Source organism: Choloepus didactylus, chromosome 19 (genome assembly GCF_015220235.1).
Source record: "Choloepus didactylus isolate mChoDid1 chromosome 19, mChoDid1.pri, whole genome shotgun sequence".
NCBI classification, from domain to species: Eukaryota; Metazoa; Chordata; class Mammalia; order Pilosa; family Megalonychidae; genus Choloepus; species Choloepus didactylus.
This window is the reverse complement of record NC_051325.1, coordinates 15,636,172-15,654,702: the sequence shown is the minus strand read 5'-3', so window position 1 is coordinate 15,654,702 and position 18,531 is coordinate 15,636,172. Positions and strand designations below refer to the sequence as shown.

At 44.0% G+C, this 18,531-nt stretch overlaps 1 protein-coding gene across 2 annotated transcripts in view; it reads left to right on the top strand.

Annotated features, from left to right (window-relative positions):
• DTD1 (D-aminoacyl-tRNA deacylase 1) overlaps positions 1-18,531 on the top strand; it is a 214,483-nt gene that overhangs the window by 46,118 nt on the left and 149,834 nt on the right. The window lies entirely within an intron of this gene.

The window sequence follows — 18,531 nt, the reverse complement described above, 5'->3', positions numbered from 1 at the left end:
ACAGCACTTACAACCTCTGTTGTTACCTACGCATTTCCTTGCTTCTTGTCTGTGCACCCCATTCCTAAACCTAAGTGCCATGCATCTTGCCCACTGTCATGTTACCAGGAGGCTGCTGGGGGCATGCAGCCCCCTGGGGCAGGGAGCCCACATCTCTGCTGGTGTGCTGAGCAGGGCAGGCCTCCCCAGGGGCTGGAGGGTTTAGCTGATCTTTAAGGATGTGGAGAGTAGACTGTCCTCTCAATTGTTGTTTTTCTAATTTGTACTTCAAATAGGGGTAGATTCTCATTTTTAAGAGCCCCAGAGCTCTATTTATGGGGGATGCAGCTACAGCTGGTGAAGACTGGGCTGGTGAGGGTGGTCAGTGGTTTGCCTGCTTTAATCTTTGTTTTCAGAACTGGACACAGCAGCCTCTGCTTGTTTCCCCACGGCCACTTCTGCAGCCTACCCAGTGCATTTGTAAGCTGCTGTGTGTGTCCAGTAAGAAGATGGTGGACAAGAGTTTTAAGTTCTTGCTCTGAAGGACATATTTCTGAAGGGAACACATCACAGGAGCAAAGCAATAGCAGAACCACAAAACAGAAGCTGTTTTCCCTGTTGCATTTTATGGAAGAACACAATTCTGGTAGGAACATCCTGATCATTACCTAGAAAAGATTGCTAGTGTGTGAATTCTTCCCTGGGAGCCTAGATATTGGGAGGGTTTAACATCCCAGTCAGGCATTCCTGATGGTAGAAACTTATTCTTGCTCTTGTTTTTATCTTATGTGTCCTTTCCTTAGGATAATTTGTTCTCCTAGATCTCATGTGCTTGGGGTTGCATGAATGTGGGAGCACATGGTGGTTTCCCTGGTGAGGGGGGCATTTTGTAATTGAGGGGCTCTTCTCTGAGGCCCAGGACCCCCTAGTTCATAATGTTGCCATCAATTATTTATATTCTCATTTATTAAGTGTGATTGAAAACCTCATTAAATTGAAATGTGAGAAGGAGCTGAAAAAAAAAAAAAAAAAAAAAAAAGAACCAGTACACATTTTGAATTAATTTGAGGATTTATTGGCAGGTTCCGGGAATGAGTTGACCCTTGAAAAACGGTACTGGAGTTTTGAATTTTATCCTTCTCTGAATATCGCCGTCACTTCACCTGTAATTTTCTCTGCACACTTGTCATATCAGCAAGCATCCTTCCCTGTTCCTGGAAACCTTGGACTGTCTAGATGACAACATTTGTAGCTTCTGTAGGAAGAAATATGTAGGGTAGAGAGGGGGATGGGGAGAAAGCACTCCCCATTCAATTTCATTCATTTGCACTTTCAGTGGCAGGGGACACTTTCCAGTAATACATGCTGTGAAATCTAGCAGGTGGAATGGAAGCCAGGCTAGGACCAGGGCATCTTGTTTCTACCATGCAGCCCCTCTGCAGCTCTCCTGAGAGTATCTTGCAATAACTGCACATTGTGTTTTGATGGACATATCTCCTGAGGAGTATTCTGGAAATAAGGAGGGATTACGTTGATGCCAGTGTGTTTGCATTTCTTCTTAAAAGAACACTTACTTAAATGTATACATTCCCATTTTAGTTCTTTCCTAGGTTCTGGTGTTACTATTTGGTTGGCTTCAGCTTCATGTTTTACTTGACCTATAATCAGGCTGAAATTGTTGACTTGCCACAAAGGTGTGTTTCCAAACCTGGTTGCTAGAGTGGTACCCAGATCATATCATTTATTCCAGTTCATTCTGTCTCCTTATTTACTGAACAGACGTTGAGTGAGAGTCCTGATTTGTTTATACTGAAGTGTTTAGACAACAAAAGTGGTAACTGAGAAATAGCTGCATCATGAAGTGTGTTGTTGCCGTTGTTCAGTGTTTGTCATGGTGGGCGTGCTAGTGATACTGACTTCTGGGGCCCCGCCCTCTTCACGGAAGCTTCCTGGCAGGACCAGGCTGGCACCTTCCCTTCTGTTCTTTCAGTCCAAACTTCCGCTCTCTTAATAGTTAGGAAATCAGCACAGCCCTCTGGGGAGCGGAGTGGGGATGGAGGGTGGGTGGGCTCTGACCACCCTCAGCTCTGACCCCTGCTCCCAGCAGCAGGAGCCCATACTGAGCCCCTTGTCAGGTACTCCCCTGGGGGGGTGCCCAGCCCGACGCACGGACACCTGGCTGGAAAGAAGGGCCTGGAGCCTGGTCGATGCTTCCTAGCAAGCTGGCTTCTTCAGAGAGCAAGGGATGGCCTTTTCATTAAGCATTTTAATTTGTTTCCATTTAGATGGTTGTCCTAAGTTAGTATACTGCAGGCAAAGGAAAAAAGGCCCTTCTGCCCAGGGATCCCTTTATTTATTTTTTCCTTTGTTTTTTTTTTTTAATTTATTATCCTTCATTTTACCTTCTTGAGTTCATAGCATGTGTTGCCAAAATTGCAAAAATTGGGGAAGCATTTGATCCTTGCTGTAAGAAAAGCTGATAAATTAAAACCTCTGGCCTTCTTTTCTTCTACCTTTGGCACAGAAAACATTTGTAATCTCCAAGCAGAATAAAGCATCTGTTTTGCTGTTAAACTCTTCTCTCAGGAAACTATTGGGCTAGTGCATTTAAGGGTTTTGTTTGTGCCTGTACATGTGTTTTGGGCAGGATTCTTAGTTATTTTTATCTTTTAATCTCATTTGTGGATGTGTTAAAAAAAAAAAAAAGTAAAAAACCCAAATTCTTACCTTACTAACTTGATTCGCCAGGGATTTAACAGCATCCTTTTTAATTCCAAGGGAGGAGGTAAAGTTTATCCTTCCATGGATTCATATATTGGGCACAGCAGTAATTTAATTATATACACTTAAGATTTTAATGGGGAATTCTTAGCTTCTTAGCTAATTCATAGGAGCTTCATAGTCCCAGGCAATTGTTCAGCCAGTGGTATTTTGTAGAAAGTTTTTTTCAAAACCTTTGTATTACTAATAGAGAGAAAAGAATGATCTGAAAGTGATAGAAATAAAAATTATAGCTCTTCCTGTAATTTTTTTAAAGGACTTCCCAGTAGATAAAATGCTTAACTGCACAGAGGTGTTTGCCAGCCTGGTGCAGTATACTGCAGTCTTTAATGCCTGACCCCATGTTTCTTATCTTCTTTTATCTGGCTGGTCTCTAACCGAAAATAAGGTTGGGTGTGTGGGCTGTGAATGGGGATCCCTTAGACTTGGGGTCAGAGTGGACTTTTAGGGGGTACAGGAACTGTCCCCCAGGTTTTTTGTGTCTGTGTATGCCTTTTGCTGAGAGAGATGGTCCAGGGGTTTCATCAAATATTCTCTGAAGGCCCCAAAGAAGTGCAGATGCTGTTGGGGTGGGGGCTCTTGTGTGCAGAGATTAGCTCTCCTGCCTCACCAAAGTAACCCAGGAGGAGTGTGTGTCAAAGGGCAGTCTGCGGGCCACCGGCATCACGGCCACCGAGCGGGCGTGTTGAAATGCAGAGTCCTGAGCCCACCCAGGTTTTCTGAACCAGGAGTTGCTTGCAGGTCAGAAAGGTGCCAGACTTCTGTTTTACCAGGTCTCCAGGTGCTTCTTGAGCACCTTGACACTTGAGAGCCACTGGGCTGGAGGAACACAGAGGTTGCCATTATCATCCGGTCCCGGCCTTGCTTTTCTGGACTCCTCCCTTCCCCTTCCCTCTTCCCCCAGCTGACATGTCTGAAAATACTTTACCACCTGTTTTACTGTGGCTGCCAGGAAGCAAGATGGCTGGGCTTGAGTATTGAGGTCACAGAGGAGGCTGGACTCATTCATCATTGACCCTTTGGGCCCCCAACTCTCCCGCCCCTCAGCAGTAATGAAGACGTTCCCAGAGCACGATGTGTTTGCTACGCAATTACAGATGCATCAGGGAAAAGCTCAAAGAGCAACAGCTCAATAGAGCAGTGACTGATGATCGGCTGCTCACTGAGTTACAGTAAAGCATGTGCTTGTGGAATAACTTGTTTCTTGAGAGAGAGGAACCCAACACAACAGTTGCTCCCTGGCTAAGCAAGAAAGAATGCCATGGGGGTAGCCTCCTCAAATCTTTTGTTGAAAACAGTTTATAGACAGGAAGTTGTCTTTTGGTTTTAGGGGTACCGGAAATAGAATGCCCTACTCATCTGTCAGTGTATTGATGGGACAAGAACAAAAACCCAGGATGATCAACTCCTAAGCCTCTGCTTGGAGAATTGTAATTTAATGAAGTACATGAATGTTTAGGCTTCGACAGGCAGTTTGCTAATCATTTATATTATAAGAAATTGTAAAGGGTTCATATTTTATGGTGTATTACTTGTTAAATTCATGGTAGAAAGCTTTTTGCATTGAGTTGTCAGACTAGTTTTGCACATCATTTACTGTTTCTTGAATAAGCCTCATGTTTTTTTCTCCTTTGGTTTCTGTTCAGCCACCTGAAATGAACTCCTTCCCTGCCTCTACCTGCTGATGTCTCTTCCCCATCTTTTAAGCATCCGTTACAGGTAGCTCTTCATTCATCAGGCTTACCTCGGTGCCCATCTAGGCGAGTTCTTCCTGCCTCTGAATCCCCATTGCATGGTGTGGCACTGACTTCTTAGTGGTTTGTGCACTTGAATAAAAGCCTGTGTTCATTTGTTTGTTTGCTTGTTCATTTATTCCACCTGTCCATTCACCTGTGGGTCTGTCCACCCATCTACCTGTCCATCTCTGTCTGTCTGGCCATCCATCTATCCACCCATGCACTCACCTACATACCCATCCATCCAAAAGATACAGTGTGCCTGTGCTGTGCTACTCCTGCCTGTATGTACAGCATTGAATCAAATTTGTGCCCTCATTGAGCTTACATTCTATTGGGGAAGTAGACAAAAACAAATATAATTTAAAATTTTGATAATATAAAGAAATCAGAACAGGCCAAGGTGCTAGAGAATTCTGTTGGGGTGGGGGCTGATTGCTGGGAAGGTGTGTCCGAGGATGGACACGTGCTGAGAAGGAGCCAGCCATGTGAAGGCCGGAGGATGAATGTGCTAGGCAGAGGGGTCAGCAAGAGCAGCGCGCTGAGGTGACCAGTAGAAGGAAGGCAAGTGTGGGGGCTTAGGGAGTGACAGGGAGAGGGGTTGGATACGAGGGCAGGACTCTGATCTGGGGTCAGATTGGGTGAGGCCTCCTGGGCCTGGGTAAGGGATTTGGATTTTATTGTAAGTGAGCTGGAGAGTTTCTTGGACCATTGAGTGCCTCTGATGTGTGTTTGGAGAGATGAATGGAGACTGGGTTGTAGTGCAGCTGTGAAGGGGGCTGTGCAGCAGGGAAGGGGTGGCAGGGAGAATATTTAGGAGACCTGCGAAAGGTGGGTGGGAGAAATGGAGAAATTCAGGATGCGTTTTGAAGGCTCTTAATGTCTCTGGTCCGCCTCCCACAATAGGGCTTTTCTATAAATGGTCCATGTTTAGATCCTTTTATACTGTGGTTTGAGCATGAGGACATCCTGTACAATCTCCCCTCCCACAGGTCACTCTAACAAAGACCTCTTTCCTGCCTCCAGCCCCAGAACGATGGAGGGATTCCATGGCATGAGCCTCTGGGATGAGAGCAGATGCCTAGCATCTCAACATGGAGGGATAGGGCACTCACCTCTAGGCTCTGAGTGACCTGTGGGCTCGTTCCCGACACAGAGCCAGGGCCTCTGCACAGATCGAATGGGGCGGGTGGGGGGAGAGTGCCAGGGTCTCAGGTCCCCTTTGTTGGGTCAGAGTGAAACCAGATGTTTCAGAGCAGCCTGACTTTCTCCAGAATGCAAAGAACTTTAATTATAAAAGAAATTCTAAAAATCCCCAGAAGAAACAGTTCTATTTTATTTGATTTCTGTATATTTATCATTTTAGTTGATAATGCCAGGAAACTTTCTAAATCTAAGTGTTAGGAGTTTGTCAGAGGAAGAAAAAAGATTTGTTTTTGGAAAAAGTTTGTTTCCTGGCCCGCATTGGTCTAGGAATGATGGGAATGACTGGCAGAAGACGGGCAGCAGCTCCAGAGGCCGGAGCGGGGATCTGGGGCTGGTGGGGGTTGCGGGCGCTCATGCGTCCCTGCCGGCAGCTGGTCAGGAGTCTCACGGTAGCCACTTGAGCCCCAACTCGCTCCACCCTCTTCATTATTTTTGTCAATATTAAAGCCAAAAGAATAGCAATTTTTATCACGATTCTTCACATAAAATGTATTCCTTTGACTACTTTCCATTAAATGTGAGGTCAACTTCTTTTTCTATTTTTAATCATGAAAGTGAAGCCCAGAAGCCTCAATTTCTGAGTAATGGAAGATCTGAGTTTGCACCTGGTTTCCATTTCCCACTCCTCCTGCTAAGTCAGGCACACGATGCCCACGTGACGTCCCCGAGCAGCGGCTCTGTTCAGGAGTGGCTGCACTGATGCACTGCCGGGGAGGGCAAAGGCTATTATGAACTGTCGGCGTTACAGCTGGGTCATGGAACCTTCAGGGGATAGGTACAATTTTTATCACATTTCACTTTAAAGAGCCAGACTAGATCTGCTTATGCTCTGTGGATTTCTTTTCCCCCTAAGTTTCAGGCTGTCCCTTTGCCCCCTTCCTTTTCTCCTGGGAAGAGTCTATTTATTTACTTATTTTTTTAAGGCAAGCCATATGTTAACTGGAGGGTATCAATTTAGAAATGTTATTTTTTAATTGTAAGCTTTTACAGGATTCCTAGGTAGAAAGGTATTTTTATAGAAAGTTTTTTTCCTGTCTTTTATTTTTCTCCTGAGGCCATAAAATAGCATTTTTATACTAATTTTTGTTACATATATAAACATAAAATCAGTATCCTTTAAAAAAATTAGAAGTTTAAGATACACTAAAGATGGTTTTGACTACAGTCTCTCGTTCCCAAAGGTAACACCGTTGGTAAGTTCCAGGCTTGATTAAAATGTGTTTACCCATATTATATATACTAAAAATATGCACCATCTCTGGATGAGTATATGGCATATGTTTTTACTTGCAGACAAGTTGGGAAAACAGAACCAAGGACTTTTTTTTACCTGAAACTTCTGAGAGTAAGTTGCTGACCTGGTGGCCTGTCACCCTGGGTACATTGGTGTGTATTTCCTGCCAACAATCAAAATCAGAAAATTACCATTAACGTTTACTGCCATCCATTCCTCAGATGCATTCAGGTTTCACTGGCTATCCTAATAAAGTGAAAGGATCCAGTTTATAGCAGAAGATCCAGTTCAGGATTTTTGTTGCATTTAATTGTCATACCTCTTTAGTCTCTTTCATCAGTTCCTCAGTCTTTCCTTGATTTTCATGGCCTTAACTCTTTTGAAGAGTCCAGGCTAATTATTTTGAAGACTGTCCCTCAATTTGGGTTGTCTCTTGTTTCCTTAGGCTAAGGTCACGTGTGTGGGTGTGTGGGTGTGTGGTGCACACATGTGCACACTCTTTACCTAAGCGGTGCCTGTGTTAGTTTAACCCTAGGGCTGCTGTAACGAGGCACCACAAAAACTGGGTGGCTTAAATCCACGAAAGTTTATTGTCTCCCAGTTCTGGAGCGTAGAAGTCTGAAATGAAGGTGTTGGCAGATGGGGAAGCACTTGCCTGAAGTTGTGGGGTCCTGGTGGCAGCTTGCTGGCAGTCCCCAGCGTTCTCTGCCTCCATCACGTGGCTGTCTTCTCTCTCCCCATCTGTCTCCTTCTGACTGTGTCCACATCTCCTCTCCTCCTAAGGACACCAGTCATATTGGATTAGGAACCACCCTAACCCAGTATGGCCTCCTCAAGCAATAACACCTTCAAAGGTCCAATTTCCAAATAGGCTCACATCCAAGGGACTGGGGGTTAGGGTGTGAACATTTCTGTTTTGGGGACACAGTTGAGTCTGTAGCGGCCCCGTGCTGCATACACTATTCAGAAACCTGTTTTGCCCCCACCCAGCTGTGTGGTTTATATTGGTACATATCCAGCTAGTTCATTCCTTTGAACTACGAGATCGAATTCTGTCATGTGAAGATATAGCATTTTGTTTAGCCATTCTTTTTTTTTGATGGGCTTATTGGGAATTTTTTGCTGTGATGATGCAGAAGTCATCCTTGTTTATGTTTTCTTCTGTGGCTGTAGATCTTTCTAGGCAATGAGATTTTAGTATTATTTTTAAAATTAGAAATATTTCAAACATACCAAAAGTACAGAGAATAAGCCAGCTTTGGCAAATGTTAAATTGGCTCTAGAATCTTTCAGTCAGTAAAGTTGTCATCTCATTCAAAACATGGTTAAATTGGGTGTTTTACTGGGACTTGTTCAACGTTAATGTTTCACTGAGTGAGAATTACCAATAATGATAAAATTGCCCTCAAAAGTGTGTAGCTTTTTCTCAAGGGAGAGATATTTTGGGAAAATAAGTCAGATATAAAACATGGAAAACAGACCTACCAACCAGAGGTGAATAAAATACCAGGTAGGCTTAGCCAGCTTTTCTTGGAAGCATCTTTCATGTCTTTCTCAGTAGAATTTAATAAAATGAAACAGGAAGAGAAATCATCAAAGGTTAAGAATAATAGGCCTGAAAGAATTGCTAGCAGCCTTGTAGAGTCATTTCCCGTCTCAGATCCTGTACTTGGTTTTGGCAACAGGTGAGATGAGACGTGCATTCAGCAATTCATTTAAATACCTGGGATAGATTTGGGATAAATCGGTTCCATACTTGTTGTAGTTTGCTAGCCAGAATGCAAAAACCAGAGATGGATTGGCTTTTATAAAAGAGGTTTATTTGGTTACACAGTTAGTCTTAAGGCCATAAAGTGTCCAAGGTAACACATCAGCAATCGTGTACCTTCACTGGAGGATGGCCAATGGTGTCTGGAAGACATCTGTTAGCTGGGAAGGCACGTGGCTGGCATCTGCTCCAAAGTTCTGGTTCCAAAATGGATTTCTCCCAGGATGTTCCTCTCTAGGCTGCAGTTCCTCAAAAGTGTCACTCTTAGTTGCACTTGGGATCTTTGTCCTCTTTCAGCTTCTCCAGAGCAAGAGTCTGCTTTCAACGGCTGTCTTCAAACTATCTCTCATCTGCAGCTCCTGTGCTTTCTTCAAAGTGTCCCTCTTGGCTGTAGCTCCTCTTCAAAATGTCACTCACAGCTGCACTAAGTTCCTTCTGTTTGTCAGCTCATTTATTTATTGATTTATTTATTTTTATACATTGTCATATTCTTTTCTTATGGATTTTAATCCTTATATCTCTTAATCCTATATAGTTATTTACTTTAAATATATATGCTTATTTTATAAAATTTTTAATCATGTATTCTTTTTTTTTTTAAAATTCTCTCTATTCTTTATTTTTTTATCATCATTTTATTGAGATATATTCACATACCACGCAGTCATACAAAACAAATTGTACTTTCGATTGTTTACAGTACCATTACATAGTTGTACATTCATCACCTAAATCAATCCCTGACACCTTCATTAGCACACACACAAAAATAACAAGAATAATAATTAGAGTGAAAAAGAGCAATTGAAGTAAAAAAGAACACTGGGTACCTTTGTTTGTTTCCTTCCCCTACTTTTCTACACATCCATCCATAAACTAGACAAAGTGGTGTTTGGTCCTTATGGCTTTCCCAATCCCATTGTCACCCCTCATAAGCTACATTTTTATACAACTGTCTTCGAGATTCATGGGTTCTGGGTTGTAGTTTGATAGTTTCAGGTATCCACCACCAGCTACCCCAATTCTTTAGAACCTAAAAAGGGTTGTCTAACGTGTGCATAAGAGTGCCCACCAGAGTGATCTCTCGGCTCGTTTTGGAATCTCTCTGCCACTGAAGCTTATTTCATTTCCTTTTACATCCCCCTTTTGGTCAAGAAGATGTTCTCCGTCCCACGATGCCGTGTCTACATTCCTCCCCGGGAGTCATATTCCACGTTGCCAGGGAGATTCACTTCCCTGGGTGTCTGATCCCACGTAGGGGGGAGGGCAGTGATTTCACCTTTCAAGTTGGCTTAGCCAGAGAGAGAGGGCCACATCTGAGCAACAAAGAGGCATTCAGGAGGAGACTCTTAGGCACAAATATAGGGAGGCCTAGCCTCTCCTTTGCAGCAACCGTCTTCCCAAGGGTAAAACTTATGGTAGAGGGCTCAACCGATCAAACCACCAGTCCCCTATGTCTGTGGTAATGTTAGCAACCATGGAGGTGGGGTAGGCGAATACCCCTGCATTCTCCACAGGCTCCTCAAGGGGGCACTACATCTTTTTTTTTTCCCTTGTTTTTCTTTTCTTTTCTTTTTTTTTTTTTTAACTTTCCCTTCTTTTTTAAATCAACTGTATGAAAAAAAAAAAGTTAAAAAGAAAACAAACATACAATAAAAGAACATTTCAAAGAGACCATAACAAGGGGGTAAGAAAAAGACAACTAACCTAAGATAACTGCTTAACTTCCAACATGTTCCTACTTTACCCCAAGAAAGTTACATAATATAAGTCAGCTCATTTATATGCCTCCACTGATCAAGGCCCACCCTGAATGGGTGGGACCACACCTCCATGGAAATTATCTCATCAGAGTTATCACCTACAGTTGGTGGGGCACATTTCCATGCAAACAACCTAATCCAAACGTTCCAACTTAATCCCCACTAGTATGTCTGCCCCACAAGATTGCATCAAAGAATATGGCTTTTTCTGGGAGACATAATACAGTCAAACCAGCACAATACTCATGAGCGATATTAAGCAAATCAAGGGAAGGCGATGGAAGGGAATCAATCAGAGCCTAGCTGACTTTACCAAAACTTGGGAAATATGGGATTTAAAAAAAAAAAAAATTAAGATAATATAGGCTGTATCAGAAGTTACGCTGAAGCATGTCACGTTTCACCTGAGAAAATGGAAACCTGAACAAGAGTCCTAAATCACAGGCCAGCAGGGGGGGAGGTATGTGGGAGTCCTCCAATGATGGGAACCTTCCAATGGAAGCAAAGGCATGGCCAGCTGGGTTTTCCCACCAGTCCTGGAAAAGGCAGCAGCTCCTCCAAGCTCTGGAGACTAGTCCCAATACCTAGAAATGAAGTTCCTGTCGGTGGGTGTTTCTTGTGTTCCTTCTTTAATGCTAAATAGCATTCCTCCACGCTTGTCTATTGAGAGTGGTATACAGAGGAGCCAAAGAGATTTCTTAGCATTTGTACCACAGTAGGACCCTGTTCCTGGCTGGAATGGTGTTTTGGCAGGAACGTGGCTTTTATTTTCTACATTATGATGCCTGAATTACTGGTAAGGATAAGAAGCATGTGGCCTCCAGCCTGAAAAACAACAGCAACAATGGTGACCACAACCAGAAGCTAGCTTGGGGCTTTTGTGGATTCATTTTCCCTAGCGTTTGAAGTGCTGTATGTCTTAAGGCTGTAGAAATGAAATGTCAGTTCTGAAGCATACAGGGAATGGACAGAACTTTTCTGTTTTAGTAATCAGGTGAGGATTCTAGGTAGGGATAGTAATTCAAAATGTGTATTGCCTTTTCTGGGGATGCAGAATATTTGGTATTTGCCATAGTGCCGTCCTGGGCCTTAGCTTGCTGCTGTGGGTCTTGAAGGCTTGTGGGTGCCAGTGTCAGGAGTGCCCAGAGTTCCTGATATGACAGCCCAAGGTGAAATGAGGCCCCCCTGGACAAGAGCAAAGAGCAGGGCAGCCACATAGAGTATCACTATGTGCTGTGTCCTTGTGGCTATCTAGGCCTGTGATGAGCTGGCAGCTGGCTTTGGTCTATCATTTGTTCTGTAAGATGCTGAAGTGCCCAGTATAGGAGGAAAATGTCATTATGGGCTTGGAAAGAAAAGGGCTTTTCTATTGCAGGTGCCTGCTGATGCCCCCAGACCTGTCCTTGGATCCCATGGTGGGCAAAAGGGTTCCTCCTTGGAGCCCAAGTCACCGTTCATCTGATCACCCATCTGCATCTTTGTTGAAGGCTAGGGAAATACACAAAATGAAGGGTGTAGCTGTTTCCTCCTTTCTCTATTCTTCTCTCCTGAACGCCCTTGAGAAGTTAAAGAAAAGAGAAGTAGTCAGAAGTCTGCTGGGCTGGGAGTTGGATGTCTGGGAGCCAGCCATGTGGGAGAACCCCCTGGATTTGGGATTCAGTGTAGTTTTTTGTTAGGTGAGAGGATTGGGCCAGCTTTCCCTGGGGCCTTTCCGGCTCGAGAAGTCTGTGATTCTGTTGTGCTGGCAGTTGGCAATTTATAGGACCTCCTTCCTCAACAGCACTCATTCACTCTCTTTGTTGATAACGTTTTTTCCTTAAGTCTTTGTTCTTCAGAAGAAACCCACAACCCAGAGTGGTTTTGAAGTCTTCGCTGGAGACTGTTGGGTACTGTGCAGGTATAGGTCTCTGAGCGCCTGGATGGAAATCAGGTGCTGGAAGCGGTGGGGCCTGGGGTAATGGGCCACGTGGACCCGACTGCATGTCCGGTTCACCTGTCCTGAACTTGTGAGACCAACTGCTTACATTTTGGCTTTAACTTCAGCTCAGCAGAATAAGGGAAAGCCCTGACGGTAGGGGGAAAGGAATTCCGTCTTTCTCGGCATCTCTAATCAATCAGTCTGAAAGTCTCAAAGGTCAAGCAGTTCATAAATAACAACTGCAAGTGACTTCACATTTGCATTGGGAATGTGTATCTTCCAAAACACATTGGTGCTCTTATTGGCTTTGAGTGAGAAGTTAATTTCAGTATACTTGACCATAACTGTATGTGGGTCAGTTACCTTCCTTTGGTTCCTTTTCACAAATTTTTGTTGACTACCTTTCATGTGCTGGATTCCTTGCTAGTTATGGGTACTAGAAAGAGAAATAAGGCAGGGCTCTTTTTTCAGGAGGCTTTCTAGTCGTGTGAGATTGAAATAACATGGGGATGGCTCTAAGAGGACATTGTTTGCCTGGTGCTGAGGGAGCTCAGTGGAATCCATGGAGCCTTGGTTGGAGGAAGTTGTCAGAAGAGGGGTCTGTGGGGAGATAACAAACATCCGAGTTAAGTCTTGAAGGATGAAGGGCGCAGGCTCCTTTCGAGCATGCAGCCCTGTGCAGCGTCACAGGTCATGTGCCCACGAAGCCAGCCTGCTGTCATCCTGCAGCCTGCCCCTGCCTCAGCCCTGTGCTCCTGGGCTCCCTACCCTGACCAGCCTCCTTTGTCCTGCAGTCTGCCCCTGCTCCCCCACCCCGTCCCTGCTCTGTAGTCCCCCACCCACCTCCACCCCCTCCGGCAGGGTCGAAGAATGTAGTATTTAAATTGCCATCTGTCAGGAGCATGGTGATTCCGGTGGCTAAGACTGGGAGTGAGAGGGTTGTGGTTTGTGGCCTGCGTATGTTGACCGCGTCGACCCTTCAATTTAAGTCCGGCTACAAGTTCCATTTATTACTTTTGGTAAGACTTACTACCTTCTAAAATATTATAACTATCTATTGGTTTTATTTTTTTTCTTATTGTCATAATAATATATTATATATTATGATATTCTAATAAGCTCCCCAAGGTCAGGGATCTTAGACCAATTAAGGGAAGACAGTTCAGAATTGAATGTGTGGTATTTACTATTTAAGACTCTAATGTGTGATAAAATAGGCATTACAAATTAATGGAAGATAGAAGGATTTCTCAGCAAGTGGTAATTAGGCAACTGGTTGGCAGTTATGGAAAGTTAATCATTTTAGATCCCTACTTTAAACCATACCTTAAAATAAATCCAGTTGAATTATAGAGAGAAATGTAATTTTTAGAAATCCCACAGAGGGTACTGTCCTTCCTAGATATCAAAGTGTATTAACAGCACTACAGTAATGAAAACAGATGGTGCTGGCAGAGCAAGAGGGAAACCTATTAGTAGACGAGAAGAGAGAGCTGAGCGAGAACTTGATTATTTATGGGACGTTTGGTATATAATAAAGATAGTGTTTCACATCAGTGGGCAAGAAGTGGACTTTCAATAAAGGTGTTGTGACAACTGGCTAGTCAGTTTCAAAAATAGAATGTGGTAAAGATATATGCACTTAGGTTGAAAAATATAGTGGCTGTATTATTATATGAAATAAGCACACCTCAAAAGAATATGTGTGGTATGAGTCCCCAAATTATCTGTTGGCATGTAATCTATTTATATTCTTCTCACCCATTCATGGATTTCCTGCTTCTAGTACATTCTGCTGAAGAGAGGGTTTATTACCTTGGCCTTCATGGTGGTCCCACTGCATCTTGTGGCCTCTTTGGGGGCTCAGCTTACTGCGCTGTTTGCAGCGTTGGAACTCGTGGGTCCCGGGAGTAGGGTGAACCGGGAACACCCTGGGGCCTACCCTGAGGCAGGTCAACTATAATTTTTCTGGCCTGAGCGTCAAGACTTTTCAGAGCTCTCCAGGCGATTCTGAGGTGCACCTAAGGCTGCGAACCACCATTCTAGTTGGATCTAGCAAGAATCCCTCCTTCTTGGGGGGAATCTAGGCCAAGAACGCTGCTCCAAAGGATTAGGGTGTAGGGCCCACCAGATTCTTACATTTGTATAGAGATGGAAGTGCATCTACAGTATTTCTATCCAGTCCACTTATTTTGAACACCCATTCATCCACCCTGATGCTAATTAAAAGATCCTCAGGTGCAGATAAAAGTAAAGGTCACTGAAGTCTGACGAGTGGAATCCTGATTTGGGGTCTGTGCTGGTTTGACTGTATTATGTCTCCCAGAAAAAGCCATATTCTTTGATGCAATCTTGTGGGGCAGACATATTAGTGGGAATTAAGTTGGAACGTTTGGATTAGGTTGTTTGCATGGAAATGCCCCCCACCCAACTGTAAGTGATAACTCTGAAGAGATACTTCCATGGAGGCATGGCCCCATCCATTCAGGGTGGGCCTTGATCAGTGGAGCCATATAAATGAGCTGACAAACAGAAGATACTCAGTGCAGCTGAGAGTGACGTTTTGAAGAGAAGCTACAGCCAAGAGGGACTCTTTGAAGAAAGCACAGGAGCTGCAGATAAGAGACAGTTTGAAGACAGCCGTTGAAAGCAGACTCTTGCTCTGGAGAAGCTGAGAGAGGACAAAGATCCCAAGTGCAACTAAGAGTGACATTTTTGAGGAACTGCAGCCTACAGAGGAACGTCCTGGGAGAAATCCATTTTGGAACCAGAACTTTGGAGCGGACGCCAGCCACGTGACTTCCCAGCTAACAGAGGTTTTCCGGACACCATTGGCCATCCTCCAGTGAAGGTACCCGATTGCTGATGTATTACCTTGGACACTTTATGGCCTTAAGACTGTAACCGTGTAACCAAATAAACCCCCTTTTATAAAAGCCAATCCACATCTGGTGTTTTGCATTCTGGCAGCATTAGCAAACTAGAACAGAGTCTAAAGCCCACTGCCCTGTGGCGGGTGTTTGTTCTGGTTAGGGTGTTTCAGATGGTGCCTCACCATCCCTACTGTGCAGATGAAAACCATACCTGCATATATGCATATATCTCACAGTGTGTCTGCTGAAGGCTTCTACAAGCCTTATGGTAGCTCAGTTTTGGCTCCCCCAGAGGCTGAGCCTGAGACAAGTGCAGGTAGCTTAATTGGGAGGTGATGCCAGGAAACTGGAGGGTGAGACAGGGAAGGGGCAGACGCCAACAGATGGCTGTGTCCTTGAGGTTTCTGCTACGGGCCCTGGGGCTTGTTTCCACCAGGGCCTTGGGAGTTGTACGGAGTGTCTTCCAGAGTTGTCTGCCAAAGGCTTCACTGGGTCTTGTTGCCGTTGCCTTCCCAAGCAGGTGGGCAGGATTCTGATTTGGGGTCTAAAGCCCAGTGCCCTGTGGGCTCAGAGCCTGCTTGAGGAGGAACAGCCATCAGCGGAGCCCGAGCTTGCTCGGAACTGTCCACAGCAGTTGGGGCTGACTTGGAGGTGGGCTGAGGGGCTGGATGCAGGCCTGCAAAAGTGTCTGTGGTTAAGTCTTTGCATATACTGAAGCACCCCATCCTTAAAATTACATGCACTTCTTGGCATTTTTGGGGACTCCTTATAAAAATTAGCTGGAAAATAATAATAGTAAGACTAAAATATTCTCTAAAGCAGTGAGAGAAAAGTCCTATTTCTTTTTATGTCTTCAGTCTGGTAGAGGAGCTCCTGGGAAGATTAAAAGTCAGTCAAAACCTTAGCAGCCACCTTGTTTCTGGTTCCTGTTGGTTCCCACTCAGGAGCCTGCAGGATGAGCCTGGGGTGGTCCCATCCAGCTTTAGGACTGAGCCAGGTCCAGCCTGAAGGGCCTTGGTGGGCAGTGAGGGCACCCCTCCAGGGACACATGCAGTAGCCCCCCTGGCCCTGCCTGGGGACTTCGTCTCATGTGTGGTCTTCAGGGGTGTGGGGTGAGGATTGCCCACGTGAAGGGGCCCTGCAGTGCTTCCACCTGGCCAGGCACTTGGGTCTCAATTCTGAAGGGCATCCTAGCTTCAGACCGTAGACACGCCTGAGCTATGAGGTGTGGTGTCTGAATTTGCGTCATGATGAAGCAGTGGGAAGGGGAGAAACAATAAGAAAAATGCTTTGGAGCCTGTAAACTATGTAGATGGTGGATGGGATTAAAAATGATAATACGAAAAATTGTAGGTTTTTGCTGGATGCAATTTAGATGGAAGGTGGTAGGCTTTCCTATCTACTTAGGGTCTGAGTGCATTGGGGATTGGAGGAGAGAGGTTCTCAGGAGCAGCTTTTGGCTGACTTTCTCTGGAAATATAATTTTTGCTAGTGTATCTGAGATTTCCCGAAGCAAAATGGGATCATATGGCTGCACTTGTGGCTTTTGACAAGTGTATTGTGACTGGATACCATCTTAGCTAATATTAAAATTAAAGAACAATGAATATATTCATAAATTATCTTTGAATTTAAACATTAATTAAAGCATATTAATATATGAAAGCAGTGGTTAAGCTTGGTGTTTGAGTGTGAAATAAGAACACTGTAAAAAAGATTAAAGCAGCTTATGAAATCCAAATAATTTTACTTATTAGTGGCCTGTAATTAATGTGAGAGGTATACAGCTAAACAAATAGCCTGTTTCTTTAAAAGGTGTACAGATGCTAATTGATAAATTTCTAATAAACCTTCTCTGCTTTCAGAACACTAGCTCTAGTGTTCTTTCCAATAGTTTGTTTCTTTCTTTCTTTCCTTCCTTCCTTCCTTCGTTCGTGCCTTCCTGCCTTCCTTCCTTTTTTTAAATGAAGGGTTGGGAAACTTTTTGGAAATGTATAACTGTAAAAGTAAACTTTGCTTTTGAAAAATGAAATTATTATGCATGAAGGACAGTTATAATAAATAGCAGACTATCATTGCAAACAAAAACGAACTTGAGAACCAACATCTAAGCACATGACCCTCATAGCAACCGTGAGAGAACAAGAAGCTTGGTTTTCACCTTCGATGGCTTGTTCCAAGTCACATGACATGGCTGGTAAGAACAGAACGAGGTTCCGATAGAGGCTAGTCTTAAGATCACACCGCCTCAGATTTCTCTTAACAGAACTGATGGAAATAGGATCTTTATGATTTACAGTATGGTCTGTTTAAACAAATAAAGACTCAGAAGTTCTCAGTCCAGTGGGTGGCACTTGATTCTCCTTGGAACCAGTTGCTCCTGAAGTGTATTTGTCTCCTTGCCATTTGATCTTTTTTTTTTTTCTAATATTCATTTTATTGAGATACATTCACATACCACACAGTCATACAAAACAAATTGTACATTCGATTGTTCACAGTACCATTACATAGTTGTACATTCATCACCAAAATCAATCCCTGACACCTTCATTACCACACATACAAAAATAACAAGAATAACAATTAAAGTGAAAAAGAGCAATTAAAGTAAAAAAGAACACTGGGTGCCTTTGTCTGTTTGTTTGTTTGTTTGTTTCCTTCCCCTATTTTTCTACTCATCCATCCATAAACTAGACAAAGGGGAGTGTGGTCCTTATGGCTTTCCCAATCCCATTGTCACCCCTCATAAGCTACATTTTTATACAATTGTCTTCAAGATTCATGGGTTCTGGGTTGTAGTTTGATAGTTTCAGGTATCCACCACCAGCTACCCCAATTCATTAGAACCTAAAAAAGCGTTGTCTGTATTGTGCCTAAGAGTGCCCACCAGAGTGACCTCTCAGCTCCTTTTGGAATCTCTCTGCCACTGAAGTTTATTTCATTTCCATTCACATCCCCCTTTTGGTCAAGAAGATGTTCTCCATCCCATGATGCTGGGTCTAGATTCCTCCCCAGGAGTCATATTCCACTTTGCTAGGGAGAGTCACTCCCCTGGGTGTCTGATCCCACGCAGAGGGGAGGGCAGTGATTTCACCTGCCAAGTTGTCTTAGCTAGAGAGAGAGGGCCACATCTGAGCAACAAAGAGGCATTCGGGAGGAGGCTCTTAGGCACAATTATAGGCAGGCCTAGCCTCTCTGCAGCAATAGTCTTCCCAAGGGCAAACCCTGTGGTAGAGGGCTCAGCTCATCAAACCACCAGTCCCCTATGTC